The sequence below is a fragment of the Odontesthes bonariensis genome, chromosome 11, assembly GCF_027942865.1.
Source record: "Odontesthes bonariensis isolate fOdoBon6 chromosome 11, fOdoBon6.hap1, whole genome shotgun sequence".
Taxonomy (NCBI): Eukaryota; Metazoa; Chordata; class Actinopteri; order Atheriniformes; family Atherinopsidae; genus Odontesthes; species Odontesthes bonariensis.
Window position 1 is genome coordinate 10,193,935 of NC_134516.1, and position 25,163 is coordinate 10,219,097.

A 25,163-nucleotide genomic window follows, 5' to 3' on the forward strand; every position below is an offset into this window, starting at 1 on the left:
TTCGGGACGTCCTCTTGGCACGGCTACAGTCAAGAGGCTTTCGGCGAGCACCTGTGTGTCCTGCCCACTCTGCTCCCGCGTTCGTTGCAGATGCAACCTGGCCGTCTTTAAATGCAAACAGCTGCCGCGTGAACAAAAAAAAAAAACAACAAGTTGCGAGCTTGAAATTACATTCCGCTGACATCTGCAGGGCCGGGGCCCCCGAGGACGACGAGGTGGCCCAATTCTCCTCACTTAACTCTGGTTTGCAACATAGCCGGCCTTGCACGCTTAGCTGCGAACTGATTGCCAGCAAACAATCCTCAACACCACACCTGTTACTTGTTTGCACGTAGATGGGAGATGCAAGGTCATATTCTCTCCATTACATCCACGTGTTCGCTCAACCAAGCAGAGCATCTGATTCTGCTACCTGCTTTTAAAGCAGCGCGGCGTCGCTGTATATACCCCGAGAGATACTGAGCTACCCTAAAAATGCATTGGATGACTCCTACATATCCTTGTGGGTCAGATCAATGATGACAAGACAAAACCAGGGATTTTAAGTTTCCATGGCGAATTGTTATTATTATTATTTTTTTTACAAATGCCGGCTCCCATCAAACATCTCCAAACCCAAAGTGCGAGATCGTGCTTGATGAATCAGGAGGATGGAACTCTGTTTGATATACCTAACTAGGCACGCTCACCTGGGACCAGTACGAGTTTGGTCCGTCAGAGCCTCTTATTTCACCGCTGCCCTTTTGCACTACTTTTGTGAGTAGATCAGAAAGAAAAAAAAACAAAAAACTGACTGTTAGAAACAGCAGCAACTAACCTGCAGCAATTACACTGTAAAAGGGCAGAAGGTCAAAACGGAAACGGAAGCCTTGGGGCATATTTTTCCAATTCTCTTCATAAGAAGGTCGGGTTAAATGTGTCACAGCATTCCTAAGCAGGGGACAAGGACTCTGATGTTAGTTTAGATGAGTTGTTTTTGCATAAATAATATGGCTGCAGATATTCAGAGCATGAGGAAAAACTTTAGGCATTCACAAGATAAACGTTAAAGGTTTATCAGAAAAGGCTGATATTCTCTGAGAATGCAGGAGTAAATGTATACGGGTAAACAAATACACAAGGGTTAAGGGTTTTTAACTGGTTAAAGAACCATCAGTTTGCAAGGCCGGGTCGGCCTTATGATTGTACTGGAACAATATGAAGCGCTGAGGAAATATCTAAGCTTTTTTCCTTATATTTAAACCTCTACAGAGGTTTTGGGGTATTTTCCTTTTCTTGATGGTGTTTTGTATCTTTTTTTTCTACACGTGCAGCACACTCAAAGGCCTCGCTTGTGGTCCAGGCTTTGCTTCCTTTACTCAATGACATCACCATGACGCTCGCTTGCATAAAGACTGCCGAGTAGCTGTTTTTTTCCCCCACGCTTCAGACAAACAACGAACAGCTGCCTCGTCACCCCGTTCTTTTCTGAACAAGCAGCTCACCAGTGAGAGCCGATGTCGATTCCTGTTGTTAAGTGCCAAAACCGCAGTCACAATAACCTGGATTCGACTGCTCGTGCACGCCCTGATTTGTCTTACCCTTCGGCGAAGGAGTCCAGTGCCAGAATAAACGGGCATAGCACTGCGATGCCATGACAGTTTACTCATGCAATGACCCAACCAGGGCCGGTTTTAGCTATGGGCAATGTGGGCGACCGCCCAGGGCGCACTCTATGTGAAAAAAAAAAATAAAATTGCCAGTTTTCTCGACGACCGCTCATTTCCATGTCAAGTTAGTGGAGTGGGCGCTGGGGACTGCTTCCAATCCAAATAAACTGTATTTCATTCCTAAAATGAACATAGACCCATATACCTTCATGTTATTAACTGGGTTATGTGAAAAATGTAAAAAATAAAAAAAAATTAAAAAAATCTGTGCAGTCAACTACGTGAATTTGTTTACATCACGTGACCCCGGTTGATTGACGGTTGAACGGACGGTGTTGATGGGAAAAGCAAAGGTAATAATGTGGAGTCATCATGGATCATCATCATGGTAAAAGACCAAAGAAGCCATCAGGTGCCCAGTTTAGGAAGAGAAGAAACGGGAAAAAGATAAAGGGATGCAAATTTCTATGAGTGACGTGAGTGACGTAGGCTACAGGCTACTTATTAGCCTCTTGCTAATATGTTGCTATTAGCCACGACTTTCACATGGTGAAAACAGCGTGCTACAGTCTGAGCACTGTTGTTACCATAACTGCAGGAATCTTATTTTTATGCTCCATAGAGTAGCCTTTATTTTATTTTTTTAGCTTTCTTCAGTTATTTTTTAGGATTTTGAGGTTATTTAAGGATTTGTGATTGATATTTATATTCTGTATTTAATTTCCTTATCGTGTTTTTTCTCAGTTCTTTTTGTACCTTTTGTACCTTTTGAGGGGGGGGGGGGGGGGGGGGGGGGGCGCAAGGGCGCAAATCTAGCTAGGACCGCCAGTGGAACCAAGCTGTGAGCATAGTGGCAGCTTTCAGGAGACAGGAGCTGAAATGGAGCATTTCAGTCAATAGGCGACAAGAGGCAAGGGTGTAGGAATGAGTTTAACATTGGGGGGAGGGACACATATCGGAAATGTGACAGATATAAAAGAATTTTTGGGTGGGACAAATGCACCTGTCTCCAATATTGGGGGGGGGGGGGGGGGGGGGGGGGCACGTCCCTCCCCCCCCCTGGTTCCTATGCCTATGACAGGCGCACCAGCAATGTGAAGGATGAGAAAATTCACGTGAATTTTGTGATCTTAGGGTACATAAACATCATCAAGAGCTCATATCAGGACATGCAGTGCCAAGTGCTCCACCAGGGACAAACACAGAAAACATTCACCGTGCTCACTGGAGTGAAACAGGGATGCTTACTTTCTCCTTTCCTATTCCTCCTATGCATTGACTGGATCATGAAACAAACAACCCACAATAAAAAGACAGGTATCCAATGGAGTCTGACAGAACAACTAGAAGACCTGGATTTCGCCGATGACATTGCTCTACTCTCACACAATCACCAACAGATGCAGGAGAAAACCCAACTGCTTGAAAAGAACGCAGCAGGACTGGGGCTCAAAATAAATGGAGGGAAAACCAAAATAATGCGAGTAAACAACAAAAGCACAAGTCCCATAAACATCAGGGACAGCCCATTAGAAGAGGTAGACAAATTCACATACCTAGGAAGTGTAATTGCAGTGGATGGTGGAACAGAAGAAGATGTGAAATCAAGAATAGGGAAGGCAAGAACAGCATTCAACATATTAAATAAGATCTGGAAAGCCAAAAACATTTCACTCAACACCAAGCTCAAAATCTTCAACTCCAACGTTAAAACAGTGCTGCTATATGGATCAGAAACCTGGAGGACCACCAAACAAATCACCAATAAGCTGCAGACCTTCACCAACCACTGCCTAAGACGCATCCTCAGGATCTTCTGGCCCAACTGCATCAGCAACACCAGCCTGTGGGAACGCACTAAGCAGAAAAAAAATAGAGGCACAGCTCATGAGGAGGAAGTGGAGCTGGATTGGACATACCCTGCGAAAAAACAACACAGCTATAACCAAACAGGCATTAACATGGAACCCACAAGGCAAAAGAAGCAGAGGGAGACCCAAGAACAACTTGAGAAGGAGCACAGAGATGGATGTAAAGAAGACGGGACTGTCGTGGAAACAGCTGGAGAAAATGGCACAAGACAGACGAGGGTGGAAAGTCTTCATCAATGGCCTATGTTCCGAAAGGAATATAAAGGCCTAAGAAGAAGAAAGAAGATCTTAGGGTAGCCTATTACTGTTTCATTTGCACTATTTAAGCCTAAGCGGTTTGCATCGTCCAAATGGAGAAGGCCTTGTGATCCTGAGTGCAGTGTTTGGCCCTGGATAAAAAAGTTTTTAAGAGACCGAATGAAGTCTGAATTCATCTTTTTTTTTTTTGCGTGATCGAGATGCAGTAGCCTATGGTCGTTTTTTAAACTTTTTAATTAGTATTGGTGGATACAAAAATAACAAGTTTTTGTAAAATTATGAGTGATGAATCTTTATCAAGTGCAAAAATGAAGCCTTTGAGTGAAGGAGAAAAACAGCTTGGTGGTGCGAAATCAATGTAGGCCTATAAATATTTATGCGTCGCATTTTCGTGAATCGCGCCATTACGCCAGGAAAGACAAATTATGCGTGAAAGTAAGTTTTTTTTCCCTTTTCCTCCAACTTTCTCGCTGCCAAAGTGTCTCACCTTACGAGACAAATTTTTTTTTTTAATGCTGTGTCAAATGCTTCACGTGATTTTTTTTTTTTTTGACAAGTCTCGTTTCACTTGTAAATTGAGACGTGCGAACCGACGCGCCACGACCGCAAGAATGCGGCGGAGTAAACTTTTTTTTTTTTGTCAGGTGTGATTGCACCTTTCGTTTCATTCAAATTTAATCCCACTTCCAGGGGGGGGGGGGGGGGAATAAAAAAAATAATAACTAAACAAATAAATAAATAAATAAATCAGAAAAATTCAAATATTCTGCAGCCTGGGATGAAAATCCTCTGCTTGCCTCCGATTCACGGAGCTTTTTGTCACATATAGTCAACAAGGCTCTGTGACTACAGGCTGTTTACAGAGCGAAGCCTCTCTCCTCTCTGTCACGTAGCGCTACAACTGGAGGGGAGCCGCGCAATCAAAGCTCGCCGAACACACGTCATCCTTTGAGGGGGTCTTTGAAATCTGGCCCTCATCCGCACACGGGAGCGCATCACGCCGCATTAGACAGTATGTGGAATAAATATTTGACGGCCGCAGTAGGCCTATCACAAGATGCAGAGGAAAACCTCGTAGCACGCAGCTGTTCAAACCCTCCCCTCCCCTCCTTTATCTCCCCCCTCCTCGCAGCCCTCCGCCCTGCCTGCCCGGCTCCTGCAGACAGAGTGCTGGTTTAAAGCTCAATTGTGCATTTTGCAGATAAAGTAGCAAAACTACTAGAGGCGGTGTTGTGAGCGCCCGTTGCCAGGGCAACGCTGGTAGGGAGACCAGGTTCTCCATTACTACTTAATTTAGCCGCTCTAATTGCATTCCACACAATCTGTGGCCACAACGTTGTGCAGATGAAGAGGAAGGAGAAGTCGGGGCGGGGGCTCGGGCCCCGGTAAACCCCCTGCCTGGGAGCGCACACCCAACGAGGCGCAAATGGCTTTGAAATTGTCTTTATTGCCGTTCGCGTTGATAGAATGTTTAGTTTAAAGATGAGCCACGACATTAAATTCAATTTTGCACAAATTTCGAGAGAGCATTGTCTTTAATTTTACGACAAAGTCGGGAAACCGCTTTCAAGCTAAATATATTGTCTGCTCAATGAAAGTGGAGTAAAACGGCTCTAATTGTTTAAGCTTCTAGTCTCTGAGCTCGTTTTTCCCTTCAAAAAGAATCAGCGCACAACACACACACACACACACACACACACAGTGAGCTCCACTGTCCCTTTGAACCTCCACAGGCCATGGCCCTGAGCTAACGCGGGGCCCACGATGCTTTTCTTCGGCCAGGGGTTTGAAATGATTGGTAACTGTTGAGCCAGTGTTTTCGGGTCCCTGACCCCCAGCACTGAAGTGCCACAGATACTAGATTCAACATAGCCCCAATTATCCTGCACTCTGCCCAACCACTTCACAGACTCACTGCGACACCCCACCTCAGCCACACAGCCTAAAAAAAAAAAGAAAAAAGAACCCCCAAAAAATCAGTGTGTGTGTGTGTGTGTGTTCAGACTTCAGAGTATTGCTTTAACTCGAGAGAAAAATGGAGGAAAATGTTTTTTTTGTTTTTTTTTTGGTCAAACAGGCTGGGATTTCTTGAAGATATGCAACAGAGAGAACTCCACACTTCCAAGTTAAAACAGAAAAAAATCTGTACTGCACACTTCGCTGCGGACCAAACCGAAAGCTGTTCCAACAACAGATGACTGAGCTGCGTTTTAAGGCTCAGACGGTTCTGTGAGCGAACGGGCACGATTGATGCGAAACATCCCCGCCAAAACCACAAGTTGTGGAAATAATGTGCTTAAACATCCTCGCTTTTCTTCACATGTCGTGTGTGAGGGGGGCTTGCGTGCGTCAGGGACACTGACCTGAACAGAAAGTTAACTGGAGGGTTTTGTCATCACAGCGTTTCGTGTGTGTGTGTGTGTGTGTGTGTGTGTGTGTGGATGGGACTTTGTAGTGTTTTTATTGCAAATATTGTCAGGGGGGCGTCCATGACTTCAAATTTTGCCGCCTGGAGACCGTTTTCCCTCACATTGTGGCGGCAAAAACTTTTAGTTCTTAACTCCTTTTAGCTCGACTCCAGATGTGAGCAGCGGTTAGCAAATGGGTGAAAAACTTGAGTTTTTTTCTCCCTTTGTTTGAAATGGTGGAGTGTGTGTGACGGGATATCTGTTTGTTAGGGACTTTCAGTGGGTGTGTGGAAGAGGGTGGCTGCCAGTTTTGACCCCTGAAACTCTCTCCGACCTGTCCTTTGTCTCTTCTCACCCTGGTCCATTCGCTGCCCCCCCATTCCCATGTCCCCCTCATCCCCTCCAACAAAAGGAGCTCTAGGAGTTGGAGGAGGTGGTCGGGGTGGTGGGACATCTCTTTTATGACTTCTTTGCTATTTTCTCCCCTCTACACCCCGTTTGGGTTTTCAGCCCATGCCTCATCTTCAGGAGTCGGGGGCCACCATTTATATCGTTGCCTGGGAATTAAGGCCCCGTGGCCCCTTTTGTTGTGAGGTGGGCTGGGGCAGTGGTGGCTGGGACAGGGGGCGAGGGGCAGGCGAGGGCTGCCCTTTGTTCCTGCCAGCAGAGTGGGCTTCAGTTCCCACAGACCTGGGGGCCAAGGGGAGCTCTGGCCCCCACTGCATGACAGCGATGAGGTAATGTTTACAGAGCAGCGGGCCCTCACACATGCAGTGTTCATGAACGTGCGGGGCCAGCACACACACACACACTCAGGTTAGAAAACTACAAACAAACTCTATCCTGAGAATAAACTCAGAATAATCTGAGAAAAATTTAGGCAATTAGAGCTTAAAATCTCCAAAATTCTCTTAAGACCGGCAGCAAAAATCTTTGACATCGTTGTGCATTAAGTTGCCAAAAAGCTGACGTTTTCAATTGAAGCAGTTTTCACGAGAAAAACACAACACCCCCCCCCACCCCTAAAAGTCTAAAAGAACACATGGAAATATGAGGACTGTCATTTGAATATAAAAGGAGATACTACAACGGCCCTGAGGTGCAGAACACAACAAAGCCCAAAAAAAACCCATTTCCAACAGAGAAAACTAAGCATTACTCTCTAAAACGTTCAAGGAAACAACAATTCTAAATTATACTAAGTTGAACATTTTTCAGAAGGCAAGAGCAGAATAGAAAATGTCCCTTTTCAGGCATCTCAACAACAAAAGTGAAATACCAAATACCTCATAAATCAACAATGAAGTGTGTGGGGGGTTAGCTATACAAAAGAAAGAAGCAGAATTTGAAAGAACAGAATAAGAATACAAATCAAACAGAACAAAAAGCATTTCAGATAACACAGGCATTTAAGAAAGCGCTGAAACACATCAGAACACACAACACTTAGACATGAGCGGAGATTTCAGGAAACACAAAAACTAAATGAAAACCAACTTTTCGGAAAAGACAACAACGAAACCGAAAACAGGACAATGGAACCGAAAACGACACTTTGCAAATGTTCTGAAAACTCGTTGTGATTTTGGCTCAGTTGTTGTTTGTTGCACCTCAGGTTCCCGTTAAATACCATTCGTAATTGTGTAATGACCATGTTACTACGATGAAAAGCGTCATTCCTTTTCTTTATAACCCGGTTCCCCTGATAAACAGTGTTTTAAGTATGCAGACGTACTGATAAGGACTCCACACTATTTTCTGACTTCTCTCACGCCTGGGGAGCTGCAGAGCTCCTCGTACTGTCGCCATTTTTAAAACAAAAAGCTGTTTTGTTTGCTGAAATAAGCAAGACTTTCCCTTTTTCTTATGCTCTAAAACCTGTTAAAGCCTTCATAAATTCTCCTGCCCATGTTCATCGGATTAGAGAGGTGATGTTGGGATTGGCTCTGGAAAAAATTAGGTACACAGTGCACGGGTTAGAGGACAAATATGACAGAACCTGGTCACAGTTCATAACTCATATCAAGAACCTGCCTTTTGCCTGACTCCTTGTTTTTTTTCATTAATGTATTTATTTTTCTTTCTTTCTCTTTGACTGCCGTCCTAGTCTTCTCGATGCCCATATTCTCACTGTTGGGACTTTTGTCTTTTTTGTTATACCAGAGGTCCAGAATGTTGGTGTTATGACCATAATGATCAACATAGATTGGTTTTAGTCTTTTCTGTCTATGTCTGTTTTTGTATTTGTGTATATTTGTTTTCTTCTTTTGGTGCTCTGTTTGCACGTTTGATACAAGAGTGTTTCTGTGGATGTGTTTGTGGTGAAGCCACCTGGATGGGGTGGGGGGGGGTTCACAACTTTTGTAAGAAATGCTTAACTAATGATGTCAATGTTTTCAATATGGCAAAATTATAAATAAAGTTGTTAAAAAAAAAAAAAGCCTTCATAAATTTATGTTACCAATGCCATGTCCACTAACGCACGCCCAAACCATCGCAGATTTTAGTGTATTAATAACAAGCTGCATGGGACCTCCACTCTTTAGCTAAGAGGGCACTCTGTCCGTAATTTCCTAAATTAATTCCACATTTTGATTCATTAGACTACCTCAGGGTGGACTGTTTGAATCGCCAAGAGACTGGTAGCGATTGGTTGACCAAGGGAGATGGTTGAAACTCTGGACGTCACTACAGTTACCACTCGAAGCCCAATAAAGTGAAGTTGTCTGGGAGATCTAGCAAGCTGTCCCAATGGAACTAACTGACTCCCGGGAAAGACCACACGGAGGAGGCTCAGGACAGGAAAGGCGTAAGGTATGCTGACCTCGTGGCTAATTATTGGATAGAGGGGTGGAAGCCAGCCGGGCTTTGAATGCCAATCACCGCACCAGGTCCTGGGCCTCTCGAGAATACATCTAGAAATCACTTGAAAAGTCTTCCAGATGGCTCTAGCTCAAGATTGGTGAGGTCATAGGCGGAAATTACATGGACAGTGTGGACGTGTATGCCCCCCAACCTGGAAAAAAATCCCAGTTAATTATCACAAAGCATATCATTAAGAACATTACTTATACTGTATGAATTGACAAAATCCGTTTGATTTATCATACGAATCATATTCGGTAAAAGTTTAGGCTGGAATGTATTGAAGGACTAAGTCAGGCCCCTCAGCTTCCTCACAATGGTTCAGTCCAAACCAGGCCCCTCCCCCTCTGCTCCACATGCTAACCAGTGTTGCCAACTTTGCGACTTTGTCGCTATATTTATACTATTTTAAAAAAAAAAATAAAAAAATGGGATGTAAATGTAAAATTTCCTTCGTCGAAAATAAGTCACAACAGAAAGTCAACTTGTAATTCTCACTTTCTGTCCACTGCCAATTATGCAAATTAGGTTACAATGTCATTTGGTGACCTCTAGAACAGCAAATTGCTACTTTCCTGACTGAATAGTGAGCAACACTGATGCTAACAGCTTCTCTGCTGTGCGTGTGATTTCCAGCTGCAACTAACGCCTCAAAACAAGACTAGTTAAAACACGAAAAGAAAAAACTATCTGATTTTGTTCATTGACTCGACTCATATCTGATTTTTCAGAGCTGTGTGGACGAATCCAAAGGAATGCTACCGCAGCAATGCTATCAATAGCGGCTAAAACAGCAAAAGCTAGCTATCCAAATTTCCTCATCATCCTCAGCCATTTCCTATAAAGGTAGGTTGGAGAAGTGCTCGTCGTCCCCCAGAGCTTAATATTATGCACAACTTTGCTGTGATTGTCTCAATCCAATCTCTAAATTTGTCTGATTTCCAATTAATTACGGGATTTAAATGATAAAATCATTTAATCCTGTGTTTTTAGGACATTTTCCACAGCCGCTGCACAGTCTTTGAGAAACGTGGCCATATGTGCAGCTAGATTTTAGCTGCAGAAACAATTTTATCGAAGACGGCTGACCTGAGGATTCCTGAGGATGAAAATGCTGTTTGCCATTCCCCCCCCCCCCCCCCCCCCCACACACACACACACTCACACTCTTCCCTAAATATTTAGAATCTCTTAAGTTGTTGATGCCTGCAGCTCTGACAAGCAAGGGTTCACGCAGAGTTGCAAAGAAAGCCTCCGTTTTAGTTTTAACGCGTGTGTGTTTGTACAGACCGGAGGAAAGGGGAGAGTGGAAGGTGCACACGCATTCGCACACCCATGTGACAGCATTAAAACCAGCTAATAGAGGAGAGGCAAAACATACCACCACTTGCAGACACTGATACGCACAATCCGACACACACGAGCAGCTCGGTGGTTTTTGTAGTTCCTACAAGTCTGCCATAAGCCTCCAGAGTAAAAACTAAAGCTGCACATTGGTAGCTTGGGTTGTTGTGTATTTCTTCTTCTTCTCCTCCTCGCATCATCTTGCATTTTCTTTTCCTCCCCCTTCACCCGTGTAGTGATTTTTCTCTGGCTGTCACAAGGTGAAATTGTAAAAGATCGATTTACACAAGCTGAACTGCGAGGAGAGTTATTGACACGGGCCTGACCCCCGGAGGCCTTCTTTTCCATCCCTTCCTGCTCCTCTCACTCTACCTCCAACTCCAGCTCTTTTCATCAGCTGCCCTCTTCCTTCTCTTTCTGCATTTCACCAGTCTCTTCTTCTTTTGGGGATAAAAGAAGCATACAGCTCACGTTTCAGTTTTTTAGATTTATGACTGAATAAAGCTTCTTTCCGACACCGAACCACCAGTTGTGACTTTCTGCGGCTGCATTCGGTTTCAATTTGCGGCTCGCCCGACTTCTGTCCCACAAGTGCGGATTGTCCTCAGCCCCTCATGTGCTAGATGCTCGATAGCAGCTTCAACAACGGCCGCTATTGTTCAGTCTAATCCATAAAACTGATATGATGTTAATGAAGGGATGTGTAATCATTATCCATGGCCTGGCCCATGTTTTTGCACCCTGAGAGGATTTGTGTGTGGATCCAGTGATCGGGGTTAATCTTGTTTCAGTTTCAGGTCAAGTTTTTTTTTTTTTTTTTTTTTTTTTTTTCCTACACAGCGCTGCTTTTCTTTAAAGCCGTTTGGTGTGTGCGTGTTTGAGCTTTGCCTCTCTCGTTGAACGCGAGGGCAAATGCAGATGTTTCCCTGCACATCGGGAAGCGTTTTAATGTATTTTCAGGTCAGAATTTCAGATCCCTTCCCTCCCTGAAAACCTTCATTTGCAAACTAAAGCAGGACAGAAAACTGGATGTGTGAACTGTTTGACAACTCTCGCAAAGAGTCAAGACGTTCGCTTTCATTCGACTCGTAACCTTTTACCTTGAAACTGGTTCATTCTGGCAAAGCTGTGCATGTGTGTTAAAGATCAAGACAGGCACATTAAGTGTTTTTTGCAAATATCTTGTTTTCTATTTGGTCTTTTATCAGTGTTCCTCGCTTGCGTTTAAAATCTGCTCCCTTTCGCTCACTATGACGGAAGTTCAGTGTTTTAATGCAGCTGAACTTATGGTTTATTTGTTTTGCATCTACATATTTAGAATTATTTATGTTTGGCAGCTGAACATGAGCAACTCCACAGCGGTTTTGAACCTAAAATGCAAGGTCATTAGCTTTTCCTCATCTACTCACATCAGCCTCAATATATTCGATTACATAGGGTGAACACTAGAGATGGGGACTTGGACTCGAGTCAACTCGAGTTGCTGTTTTGATGACTTGTGATTTGACTTGACAAAAAATAAAAGACTTGAGACTTGACTCGGAATTGGAAGTTAAAGACTCTGGACTTTTACTTGACTTGACACAAGATGACTTGAATGACTTGAGTGTTATTCAGTTCATGTTTTCAGTTTGAATATAAAATGAATAAATTAATTTAAAAAATAATATTGATTACCCGGTAGGAGCGCAGGCTGAGAATGGCGTCATGACTGGATCGCTATCCTGCCAATCAGTCAAGCCTTCTGTACTAGAGCCTGGCTCGGGCCGGATTTTTCTGTCCGAGCCCGGCCCTCAACCGACAGAAAAGTTCTCAAATCCGACCCGAGCCCGAGATTAATTAAAATATTTGTGTCCGAGCCCGCCGGAAGCCCGAGACCAGTGACCAACGCAAGACGGCGCACCCTAATCAGTAAATACACATTGGTGACAGCGCACCATTATCCACCATAATCCCATTATAAAACATACACATTAATGGCGGTGCACCATAACAAATGCACAAGCACTCTTCGACCAGAATAAACACCCATTAAACTCAATACAGAGAGAAAAAAAAGTTCGAACAGCTCTTGCATTGCACGTGTCCAGCTTGTTCTTGTTCATCATCGGCCCGAACAACCAGCTTAAAGCGTTTCCACACAGTGGATTTCCCCCTCTCATTTTCCACGACTTCAGTTCTCCAGAAGCTATTTTTCTTTTAATGTCCTCCATAGCGCTTCCAGCCAACTGAGCTCGGCTGCACTGATCGCACGTGTTTAATGTAAAGTTGTTCGAATGTTCGATCTGCGTGCGTGCGCACCGAGCATGCACAGACCACAGATGCACACAGATGCATGCTGCACGGCATGAGGCACGAATAGCCTACCAACATTTTCATTTATGCATATTCAATTATTTATGTTTATCACAAAAACTGACGTTTGCAATGAACTCAAACCTGTCCTCTGGCTGTTTATAATTTTCACGATGTCTGCTTGCTTTCGAGCCCGACCCGAGTCCGACAAGACATTCTAATTTTTTGTCCGAGTCCCGCCCGGCCCGTCGGGTTCCGACCGGGCCCGTCGGGCTTCGGTCGGGTTGCCATACTCTACTCTCTACATACCTTATGTGTTTATTGGAGAGAATAAACTCATATCAGATATGCATCAACATGTCAGCGGGAGGGGACCGAGAGTCGTTAGCCGCATTCGCACTGTAGGAACCTTTGGCAGTTCCTAGAACCTTTTCAGGAACGGGGCCGTTTTCTCCCGCATTCGCACATACAGGAACTCGGGACCATGGCCCATTTCAGCTCCTTCTCTGAGGCTGGCTCTGTTCTGGGTTCTATAGGAACACATCTGACGGAGGTGTTTGGTGGTCGGTAGCTACGCCCCTTGTCATGTTGTCACGGCTGAAATGTTTCCTCATAGGACACGGACACAACCTGCGCATGTTTAATAAGTTAAACTTACACGTCGTCTCCTTTGTCTGCAGCGCTCTGCTCTCCTTCCTTCATGAAACGAAGAAGTATGGCCTGCGCTCGATCCTTCGTCTCCTGACTCTCTCTGTGTGGTCTACCAGCGTCCATGTTAGACGCCCGATGTGAGCGTCCATGATTAATATCACCATCATGCAGACCATGAACACGGTGGCCTCCCCGCTCTCCATATTAGCTTCTTGGTGGTGTTTTTTTCTTCTCTCCTTACCTTTAACCTTTGTTTTGTTTTGTTTTGTTGTTGAATGTGGCGCTAAAGTAACACGTCACTGTCGCAGACGGCTGCGCCGCATCAGTCCCGACTCATGTGCGAATGCAGACTGAAACGATTCCGCTGGGGAAGGACAGTTATCAGAACGAAAATTCGAGGAGGACCGTTCTTAGAACGGCTCTGTCCCAATGCGGCTATTGTCTTCGGCTTTCGTAATTACCATTTTGACGGCAAAAGACGAACAGCACAGTGCAAGACATGCGGCGTCAACATCTTGGACAGCCAGACGACAACTTCGAACTTTGTTCATCATTTGAAGATCCATTCTGACCAGTAAGTGCTTGTCAAATTAGCTAATATTATCCTGTTAGCCTAGTCGGTAGTCGGTAGCTTGTCTGTCCTTTTGGGATGCAAATAGGGGTAGCCTCCCTGCACTTTTTCCTGTCGCATCGAGAGCTCTTTCAGTGCCAGCCTCAAGTGCCCCAGTTGAAAGGGTCTTCAGCCACGGTGGGATCATCATGAGGCCACATCGTGCTCGGCTTGCAGACAGGACCCTCTGAAATCTTGTATTTTGCAAGTGCAATACTTTGTAAAAAGGGAATGACTTATTGATATACTCTGCAGACAGACAGAGACATGTGAAATGTAACAGTTTAATGTTGTATCCTCGCTGTGAGGGGATCTTTTTCTAAGAACAATAAGCTGTCATCTGTTTTTTCTATGGACTGAATGTTGAAAATTGAAGCGCTTTAAGCTCTGGTGTCTCAAGATGATACAGAAACATCCAGATGTTTCTGATGCTCTATACTCTAGTATGTTCTTTCAGATGATTTTTATATGTTTGCCTTTTTTCTAAACACTAAAATACTAAACACTATTGGCCTATAAGTGACCTTGTTTAGATTGAAAGTCATCAATAAATCATTTTATGAAGTCATTTCTGTTTTGTTTGATTCCATGATGTATTTTACTGATTTTCAGTAATTACAATGCAAATCCAAATTATTGTCATATTTTTTAAACAGGTTGGACACATTGGCCAATGATGTTTACTGACAGTTACTTATATCTTGTCTTTTCACTTTATTAAGATCAGATTCTGCAGGTAAAATTGTAATAAAAAGGTGACTTGACTTGACTTGCCCAAGAAAAAAATACTTGGGACTTACACATGTGTGACTTGGTCCCATCTCTGGTGAACTCTATGAAAAGAACAAAAAAGAAACAATCTTCTCAAGAACAGACGGGATCATTTTACGTGGCAAAATCAAGAGGATATGAAAATAGGCTCAAGTACAGAAAGTCTGCAAACAATGGACACAATCAGAGAGAAACCCTTCAAAAGAACAATCTATATGACCGGCCACACTTTTTCTGTCCCCCCCCCCCCCCCCCCCCCCCATGTCAAAACACAGCCTTGAAATCCTCCCACGGCTCGGTCCCTGCGCCGTGCTGCTAATAAGCCAGACACACTCGCTGCTACAAAGAGACAATTGTGGCAATTTCCTCTCTTCCTTAATCATCTTCTTTCTTTTTTTTTGTGATAAGGATGTAACTAACTGCAGAGGTGAAGTTACATTCTAATAAAGCCAGACGGTTAATAATGTAATCTTAAATGACGGCATAATTACCGCCTCTTAGTCACCGGGGGATGCTCTGTAATTCAATCACTGGCCCCTGCGATACTGTACAACAAAAAAAAAAAGGCGTGTTATCGTGGGGCTATTTCACCATGGAAATGAATAGCCCTACCCACCACTGCTCCCGCTTGGAGTAATTAGACGGCATAGTCTCCGGCTGCACACAAGCTCCGTTATCAGCGACGAGGCCTTATCCATCAGGGCTTTAGGACCTGCCTGTCTGCAGGACAATTGCATTCAGATGTATACGTTCACAGACCTGTGGATATTTTTGTGTGTGTGTGAATTACTCAGTGAGGGAATTCTTGTGTAAATCTCTCCCTGCAGTTCTCCTTAACTCCAAACCTCCTTAGATGATAATGAAAAGTTCTCCTCTCCGAGGACGTACCAGCAGGAAATGTATGGGAATTGTTTTCAGCCTTCACACACACACACACACACACACACACACACACACACACACGCACAAATGCCACAGGACCCAAACACAATTTGTCATTTATTTTCAAGAGGGTGATTTCTTTAGAGACACAGCTCGCCAGATATTATGTGGCAGGGAAAATCTAATGCCCCTCAATGGGTTTTCCCCAGGAAAAGGGGAGAAATTAGATTTGTGAACTGGGAACTTCATTTGGCAGGACCGGCTCTGAGCCTGAGAGTGAGGAGAGGAGGAGGAGGAGGAGGAGGACGCTTCGCAGGGAGCTGGGGGAGAGAAATGAAAATCCATACTGCAGTGCTGAATCAGCAGTGCCTCTTGTCCCGCCTTCCATTCCTCCCCGACTCCCTTGTTCTTCTAATCCCTCCTCTTCCCATCAGCACAGCAGATTCCCCTCACCGTCGCCAAGAAGAAGGCAAGAGTTGTCAGCCTCTGTTTCCTCTGTTGGCGTGTGATTGTCCTATTTTTGCCTCCTCTCCCCCTCTTAACCAGTCACACGGGTTCAAAGTGAAGTCGCACAAGACGACGGCAGGAGTAAATAGGCTCCTGTCGAACAGCGAAGGCACCACCGTGCACCCCCAAAGCCCCTTGACCCTATCTCCCCGAGAGCTGGGGCCGCTACAGAAGAGATGGATAAAATGGATGACAGGCCCCAGCAGAGAGGCCAGGTGCAAGGGCAAGTTGAGAAGAGGAGGCGGCCATGGCGGTAGTGGTTGGGGACTTCCAATTTGTCGGGGTTAGGACTGTAGAAGATGAGGCATGGATAGAGTTTATGTTCCTCCCGTCTTTACCACAGATGGTCTCCTCTTACAACATGAAAACAAATAGATTTTCATGTCACGCTGTCAGAGAGTTGACAAGAATGCACACACCTCCACCTTAACCTCAGACACATCTGTGCATGGGCAGCCAGCCCGGGTGGGTTCATGGGAGGCGTGATAAATCTGACACGGGCGCTCTCTTTTTCCACGCTGACAGCAAACACTCACCCACGTGTCAGAGCCTGATCAGATGGATGGCGGAGGAAGAGTGGAACTCGCCAAGGAGACGGGAGGTGCGCAAACACGGGCAGGTACGGGTGTAATCACTGCACGGGAGGAAAGGCACAGTGTAAATACTCACAGAGCAGAGGATGGGAAATGAGCACAGGCGGATGTGGATAATGTGAAGATTACATTCCTCCGCTGTGACAGGATTACGTGAAAACAGCATCAATTGGACACAGCATTTTGCTGCGTTTGCCACGTGGAAAGGTTCAATTGTGACCGCGTGTACTTCTTGTAACTTTAGGTGACGGTTAGCTTTAGGCAACTTTAACAGTTTGTGTTTTGGTAATGAAGTCACCGAGCAGGATTTCAGCTCGCGTATAGCTGCCTGCATCTGTCCAAAAAAAAACATGGCCCTCCAGCACTTCTGTCTGCATTTCCTGCCTCGTTAAGAAGGAAAGAGACAGCAGCTTACTGAGTTGGGCTCCTGTGTCAGTATTCAATACACACAACCTATCAACAGGGAAAAAAAAAAAAAAGAGAGTCGGTGGGGAGTTTTTTTTGGGGGGGGTACTGCGTTAAATGCAAGTGTGAACACGCTCAAGATGAATTGAGGATACATGAGTCAGGAAAAAAATTGTAGTTTTTAAATCAGGGTAATTAAACCAGAAGGCTTCATGGATGAGTTGACAAACAGCAGAATTTTTCATCTGATTGTCGTAGCGCTGGCTCTAACCATTGTACCCAACGCAGCAAACAAGGCTTTGCCTCAATCGAATTAGAAGAATTTCAGGTTTCCAACAGTATGGAGCATGTGCACCCACTTATGCTTGTTGTAAGATCACAAATGATGGATTTGATGCTCCTTAATTCCTCACAGCTTGCATCTTTTGCACACCCGAGCTTCATAAAAAGTTGAAACGTAATTAATCCCCCAATAAAGGTGACTCTGGAACATGTTTGTGTCTGAATATCACCATAGGAGTGAATGCATTTCTGGAATTTGGAAATGAGACGCAAGAGTTCATGTACACAGTTCCGGATTTAGTTTCAATAAGAATATAGCAAGTCATACAAAAAAGAACAAACAGTTCTTATGCTTTAAGACTTATTCAAACAATCCCGTCCCAGGTGGAGTTATGATCACTTCAGGTTTTACCATACATACAGAAATACAAAAGTAAATAAAAGAAATGTTGATGCTCTGTGGCGTCTGGCACGGAGACGTTGAAAGCAGATTTCCTTGAGGTCTTGTGGCGCTTTTGAGGATCGGATTTGTTTGTGTGCATCCCGCTGACGCCGAACCGGACTGGGATCTGAGAAGTTTGGAGACCGGGGTCATCGCCTTGGGTCTTGTATTTTTTTAAACTCCCTTGAACAAAAATTTTGGGACAGTATTCCTTTAATCCTGGCGGTGTTTTTGTTTCTTTTCCAATGCCGCGCTTCCTGTCAAGTCACCCTGTGGCTACGTTTCTCGTTCTGTGTTCTGTGTGTTGTCCTCGGCAACACTACGCCAACAGTCTCTGTGTTTAGGTTGGAGGATTAAACCTGGCCTTGTCTTTCAGACCTTGACCACAGTCCAGTCATAGGCCAAGACTTACATTTTCATTTGCTTTGGGCTTTGTGCCACATAAACCATACATCACTAAAAACCCAAAGAGCTGCTGATTAGTATTTTCCACATTCAGTCTAAGTTTTCACTCTTAAGCTTCTTAACACATCAGCAACAGACTTTGTTAAGACCTGCAGCTCGCCCCAGAACATAGAAGCCACACTGGACTCGGACCAACCAAATCAAGGGAGGGCGATTTTTTTATTTTCATATTCAAATTAAAAACACCTGTAATTCCAGCATGTGAAACCAATTTTTCAACATAGCTTAATTCCAGAGGAAAATGCTCTTACAAAAAGTCCAACTCCATTATGACTATGAAGACAGGTAAATGCATCCAATAAATTCTGGTGTCTAGTGTCCAATAAAGTCTCTGGTCAGTTTCATCCACGAACGGTTCAATTATTGAAGCAATAAAAGGATTTGGATAAAGCACCATTGAGGTGCTTGTTCAACAACACCATCCAGCAATTGCAAATAGAAAGTTCCAAGTGAGAGTGAATCAGAAAACCACGGTGTTTATAGCATTCTAACACTCCTATTTGAAATGCACGTGTCTGTCAACAGTTTGGCAAACAGATTGAAGTCTCTAAAAACAGCATAAAGTTAAAGGAGAAGTTCGTTTTTTTTAAACCTGGACCTTATTTCTGGCATAAAATACGTTCATCTTCTCACCGATAACAGTTTGGTGAAAGTCGGTTCCCTTCGGACGATATTTAGATCCGCGTATGGCATTGGCCGATGCCCAAGTTCACTCCCATTATATGGATATATACACGGATCTAAATATAGTCCGAAGGAAGCCGACTTTTACCAAATTGTCATTGGTGAGTAGATGAACGTATATTATGCCAGAAATAAGGTCCAGGTTTAAAAAAAACAAAAAACGAACTTGAGCACCATTTTAAAGTATGAAAAGAGCTCTTCAAAACCTTTTAGCGAGGCCTAAAATCTTAATTAGGTTGCAAATTTCAAACCTCGTAAACACTCTCCAAACCTTTTCCCAAAAATCAACAGCCACAGGATCCTCTAAACAGTTACGTAACACTCTAAAAATCAAACTATGTGATCCTCACAAACCAGGAAAAAGACTATAAGAAGAAAAGAAGAAACTACTTCCTTGATTTGGAGGACTCAGGAGGACTTAGGAGGACTCAGCAGGACTCTGGTGCTGCAGTGTTCTGCACAACTTTGAGCTTCATTAAAGCGTCATTGGAATAAAATTCTTGATCAAAAGTTTGAAAACAAGCCTGATACAGTTTTTTTTTAAAACAAGTCCTTTGGATTGATAAAGTTAGCATTGATTTTTTAATTAATTAATTTTAATAAAAAAAAAATTTTTAATTAATTTTTGATTTCATAAGAGAGGATATGTTTGTATGGACTGTGAATAATTTCAAGAAAAAAATCGGGTGGATTGATAATGCTTTAGCCTCGCGCTGCAGTAAAATGACAAAATGAGCTGGCAGAGAGAAGAATGAGTCAAAGTAAAAAGCAAAAAAAAAAAAATTCTTGATAAGAAAAAAAAGAAAATCATAAAAAAAGATGAAAAGAAAATGGCCTCTCAAACTGAAAGTGATCCTAGAGAAATCTTAAAATCCACCATGGACTACCTTGAGGGGTTCAATGGGAAAGGTTTTGAAATGGCCCAGAGTGTCTCTCAACTTAAACTCATCAATAATACAAAGACAAAGTGAAAAGAGCAAAATATGAAAGATGGTTTGAGAAAACTACTGAGCAACAAATTATATAAGCTTATTCTTTAAAAAGAGAACTGAAAGACTCTTAGCTGCTGCAAGCTTGCAAGCTATGTCCAAGTGTGTTACTTTTTATATTCCCTTTGTAGCTGTAAAATCTGGAAAGCAAGAAAGTACACAACAAATATCAATATCAGATAAAGGCGTCATCTTTCAATGTAAAGATATTCAAAGAGGATGCCCAAAAGTTAGTTTTCTTTTATTTTCAAACAGGAAAAGAAGCGTAATGACTAAGTTATTACGTAACGTTTCAGCATAATTAATAATCACTATGCAAGATTGGAGGTCCGGTCGGCTTTTATCGGCTTTCGTATTCAGATTGAAAAATAAAAAAAGTGCAAACCAGTATTGCACGTCACTGTATTCTGCCACAACATTCTCAAAAATTCCATAACAGAGGGCTGGTAAACAACATTTAGCACTTGCAGTAAGTAACTGACGGGTCAGCTGATGTAATGAAAACGTTCATGTCAGGCTCAGCAGTGTGAAACAAAACAGCACAGAGCCCGCATCTGGTTTATATTGTGTGCGCACATGTCAGGCTAATAGTAGAAACACGATTGACTCTCTGTCTTGATGAAAATCACTTGTTTTATGGCCTGTGCTGCCATTGCTCCCGGCGCTGAAACCATCAAAGTTAAAACCACGGCTGCATCATCCTCCCTCAAATGCCCTCACACCACACACACACACACACACACATCGTAAAGCATCCAAATCAATTTGTTTTAAAAACACGTTCCACACACCTTGTTGGGTGGTTTTAGAGATAAATGATGCACCTTCGGCTGCAAAGACGGAAAAATTGCAGGCGCCCGGCAAGCCCATTTATCCGGCCCCCGATGATGCAGTGGACCCTGTCGCTATTAAGAAATAAATAAATAAAAAAAAGGGGGGGGGGGGGGGGGGGGGGGTTAGGGAAAACCTCACCCCTGCATGTCACCAGCCCAACGGTCCAGCAACCGCCTGCCACGCTGTGCAGCATGACCATTACTGAGCTTAGGGGGCATAAATCAAGATAATTCTCAACACGCCTTGAACTCCAACCTCACCACAATTCACACCGACGGGGGACACGGAGGGGGAGAAAAGGGAAATAAAGTAGACGGGGTAGATGGGTAGGTAGAGGGAGAGAGGCGATGACGTAACAGGTTGGGGTGTGTGTGTCTGTGCGTGCGCGAGGCAGCACGTGCGTGCGTCCGTTGCGATTAGTCACCGCTGTCCAGATTTGAGGCGGCCGTCCCATCTAAACGCTCTGTCTTTATGAGCCATTAATCTTCGACTCAGGCCATTTTCATTACCGCCAAAGCCCGCTTTGGAGCCACCAGCTGCATGATACTGCATAGTGGAAATTAATAACCCACCCATCTCTGCCTTACTGTCGCCCCGCACACCTCCCCGCCGCCAACCCGCTCAGGGCCTCGCATATGATGGAAGATAGAAGAAGATGAGTCTCCACGACACTTTTTCCCCCCCTATTTCTTGCCGTTTGCAACCCTGGCAAGCTTTCAGTTTTCTTTCCAACCATGCCCCCCCCCCCCCTTTTCCTCGTCTCCTGCTGCCATTTGACTCCCCTGCGCAACACAAACAACTCATCCTGAGCGTTTAAAATTCCCCCGGTGCACGAATGCTGTGATGTAGCCGCGAGCGAGGAGGAACGAAGAGAAAGAAAGGCCTGAGAGGAATCTCGGTGGCAGAGGAGGAGAGAAGGAGGAGGCGTAAGACAAAGCAAAGATGGAACGGTGGGAGGGGTGTATTAATTCTTCTTCTTGGTTTTTCAAACCGAACTGAAAGAGAGGGTGGAAAATGACCCCCTGGGTCCCTTTAGGTCGTTTGGTGCCTACTGGTGCGTTAGTAAGGAACAGGGCTGAACACTATTAAATACTATACATGTTTGGGAGACCTGCGGGGAGAGCACGGGGTGGGAACGCAGATAAAGAGAGAAATTTGAGGAATAATCGGTGGGAGTAGAAAAAGGATGACGGGTTTCTTTCCCTGAAGCTTGGCCAGCGGGGGACACTCAGAAAGCTGGTGGAGTGGCAGAGCAGAGATGTGGCTGGCGTGATATGACATCACAGACATCCAATAAAGAGGAGCAGCATTACACTAAATTAATAGACCTCACTAGCAAGTGGCAGGCAGGGGAAATGAGTGAGATGCTGGTAGTTGGAGTGAACTCAAAGTGACGTAACCCATGCTGACGGCCGCCGCGCTCACCCTTGATGCCTGCTTATGAAACACATTCATTATGAACCTCGGCATGAGTCGCCTGCAGGAGTGACCGGTAAAAAGTGAAGAGAGTGACAAAATTGAAAAGTTGGAAATTGTTTGGGTTTTTTTCGGCTGCGGCGTGCAATCGGAGGGGAGCCTTTCTCATTTCCTGTTGAGAAGTGCAGTGCATTCTGGGCAACGTATATAGGAGGTTTTGGGATACGAATCGCTGCCGGTCGTCCATCATCTCGCAACACACAAGACAATCAGAAACTGAGAAGAAACAACCGGCTTGAACCAAGTTTAAACATTCTCCATCAAAAGTCTACATTCGTCTTTAATGCTGCATCGGTCGAAACTTTTCAGAACACAGAAATACAATCGCACAATATAAAGTATGGAAAGACGAGCTAAAAATGGACCCACAGTTGCATCCTGATCTATCAGAGAATCGGTACTCTTCTAAACCCAAATCAATAATAGCAACGTTCAGATATGTAAGAGACTCTAAATGAACTCAGATGCCACTCCACGGCCTCTCGCATCCTTCGGCTGCTTTGCATAATGAGATAAACGGCGTGTACGCGCCTAGATGCCCCTACGCCTTGCTTTGGCTAGTCTGTATTTGTGTAGGAGAAGAGGTAAAGTCGGGCCATTTGACCCACCTCTGTTTTTCAACCTGGCAGAGTTGACGAACGAACCGCGCTCTCCTGAGGCCTGTTTTTTTTCCGTGTCTTTTTATTCCACAGAAGATCAAATATGCACCACTGCTAATTACAAGGAATATGTGTTTTAAAGCAGAATACATTATTTTAGGGGTAGACTTGCATCAAAGTTGTCATAACCTGTAATGTGTTGAGTGATAACCCAGTAAATGTACTGCTGCCTCACCAGTAATCCCAGTAAAGGAGCTCTAATGCTGGGTTATCCTCCAGTGGACTGACAGCTAATTATTATGTTGTTCTTTCTCCCTTGGCTTCCTTGGACAACTGGCTCATAAACCAAGGAGACACAGGAGGTGCTTTTGACATCTTTTAATGATGATGTCATCGACCTCGTATCCAGTTTTTGCAGTGACATCGTGCCAAAGCTTCTCCGGTCATCAGTCATTCAAATCTGGAAGCTTTTATCCAAGAAAAGAATCGACCCAGGGCCGAATACATGGGATGCTTGTAGGTGGGGGGGAGCTGGTGAGAGTGGAGGTGCCGGGAAAGTTCAACGTGCCTTCCAGCGTCTCGGCAACGGATCTGAACTGGCGACCTCTGGGGTGTCACGGTTCTCGGCCCTGGGTGTATGTACGATTGGCCCAGAGCCGCTGTGTGCACGATGGGTTCAGAGGGTTCGGGGTCCTGGCCCATGCAGCGTGTCGATCTGCAGGGAACTGGGAAGTGCCAAGACCTGGCCTCCTTGTGTTCTCCCCTCTCATCTTTCCTCCCCTGCAGGCCATCAACAATCAGCTGCAAGTGGAGGAAGATGGAGCAATAGAGAGCAAAGCTGTTTTTCTCCTCCTTCGTGGTCTCGCTGTGGCCCTGAGAGGCTTCAGGGAAGGTGTTTGTGCTTCGGAGTGGCTTCAGTGAGGGACCTATTGTTCTCCTCCCAGAGGCTCTCAAATCAATACCTCATCTCTCCCTCTTTCTCTCCGTCTCTTTCTGCAAAAGAGGCGCCACTGAGGGAAAAAGGCCCATCGACTACACAGGGCTCGCTTTCATGATTCACGCCACTGATGAAGAGAAAGACAGAGAGGGGAAGCAAGAAAGACGAGGGGGAAGAGAGAGTGGCAGTGAGGAGGAGAAGGGAGGGGGCACACTGCGGGGGCCGTCGCTATAAAGACACCAGAGGAGGGAGGCGACCTCTAGGTCAACGCTCTCTTTAGCACCACACACGGATGGCCTATCTATAGCTGGCGAGCTCAGCCAGATTGATCTTATTGTCTTAAAGGAAGAAAGAGAGGTTGATCCAAGGAGGCGTTTATATCGTCAAGCTAACAGCATCAGAGCAAATGCTAATTATAGCTTACCCAGGCCAAATTCTGAAAGTTTGGTCGTCTTAGGCAGGAAAAATACAAGAATACATAACATTTTCTCATACTTTACTCAAGTTTCTGACAGTCATAAAAAACACGTTTAAGCAGCTTAAAGATCCCCTCCACAAAATATAGAGTTTTTAACCTTTTAAACATGCCCATTAGATGTTTTTATAAGTTACAAGACATATTATGACCAAAATCAGCCACCAGTGCCATGGCCAAAGGATTTCTATTTGAATCTGATATTCTGCTCTGTAGAAAATTAAGTCCTACGTAGACTTTTTGAAGGGACTAACACAAACCAATTCTGTCTTCTAGCACGGTGGAGCTGTACAGCTAATCTGAAAGTGTTGAGAGGAACAAATAAAATCAGTAGCTTTCAAGATATGATAATCCAAAGAAGTTGAATAAGGTAAATTGGGACTTCTTTTTATTAACTGGTCCAGTTGCTCCTTATTTGAGCTTTTAGGATTACCATGACCTGGATGACTGATAATCTACACCAACATCTTGAAAGCTATGACAAGTTAGCACAGACTAAGTGGAGAGCACAGCAACGGCAAGGCCAAGCAAGGAGATGGTGAGAAGCTTGTTCTCCCCCTCCTTGTCGAACAGGTGTCCAGAAGCCACCAGCCCCGGAAGTACCACATCAGGCCATGGGCAAGCAAAGCTAACTCTCAGCTGAGCCATCCAGAAACTTGCTTATCACTGAAGTTCTGCTAGCTAACAAGCTAGCCCATTTCCATGGCCTATCTAACCTGGCATTTACAGCGCAGCCAGCTTCAGTGACATGCAAGCTTCCACTCAGCCCGTGAAGCGCTAGGACTCCACGCTTGGCCTTGCCTCTGCTGTGTGCTGCTAGCATGGGAAGTGGTGCACCTCTGGGAGAGTTAGGTTAGTTAGCATCCCCGGG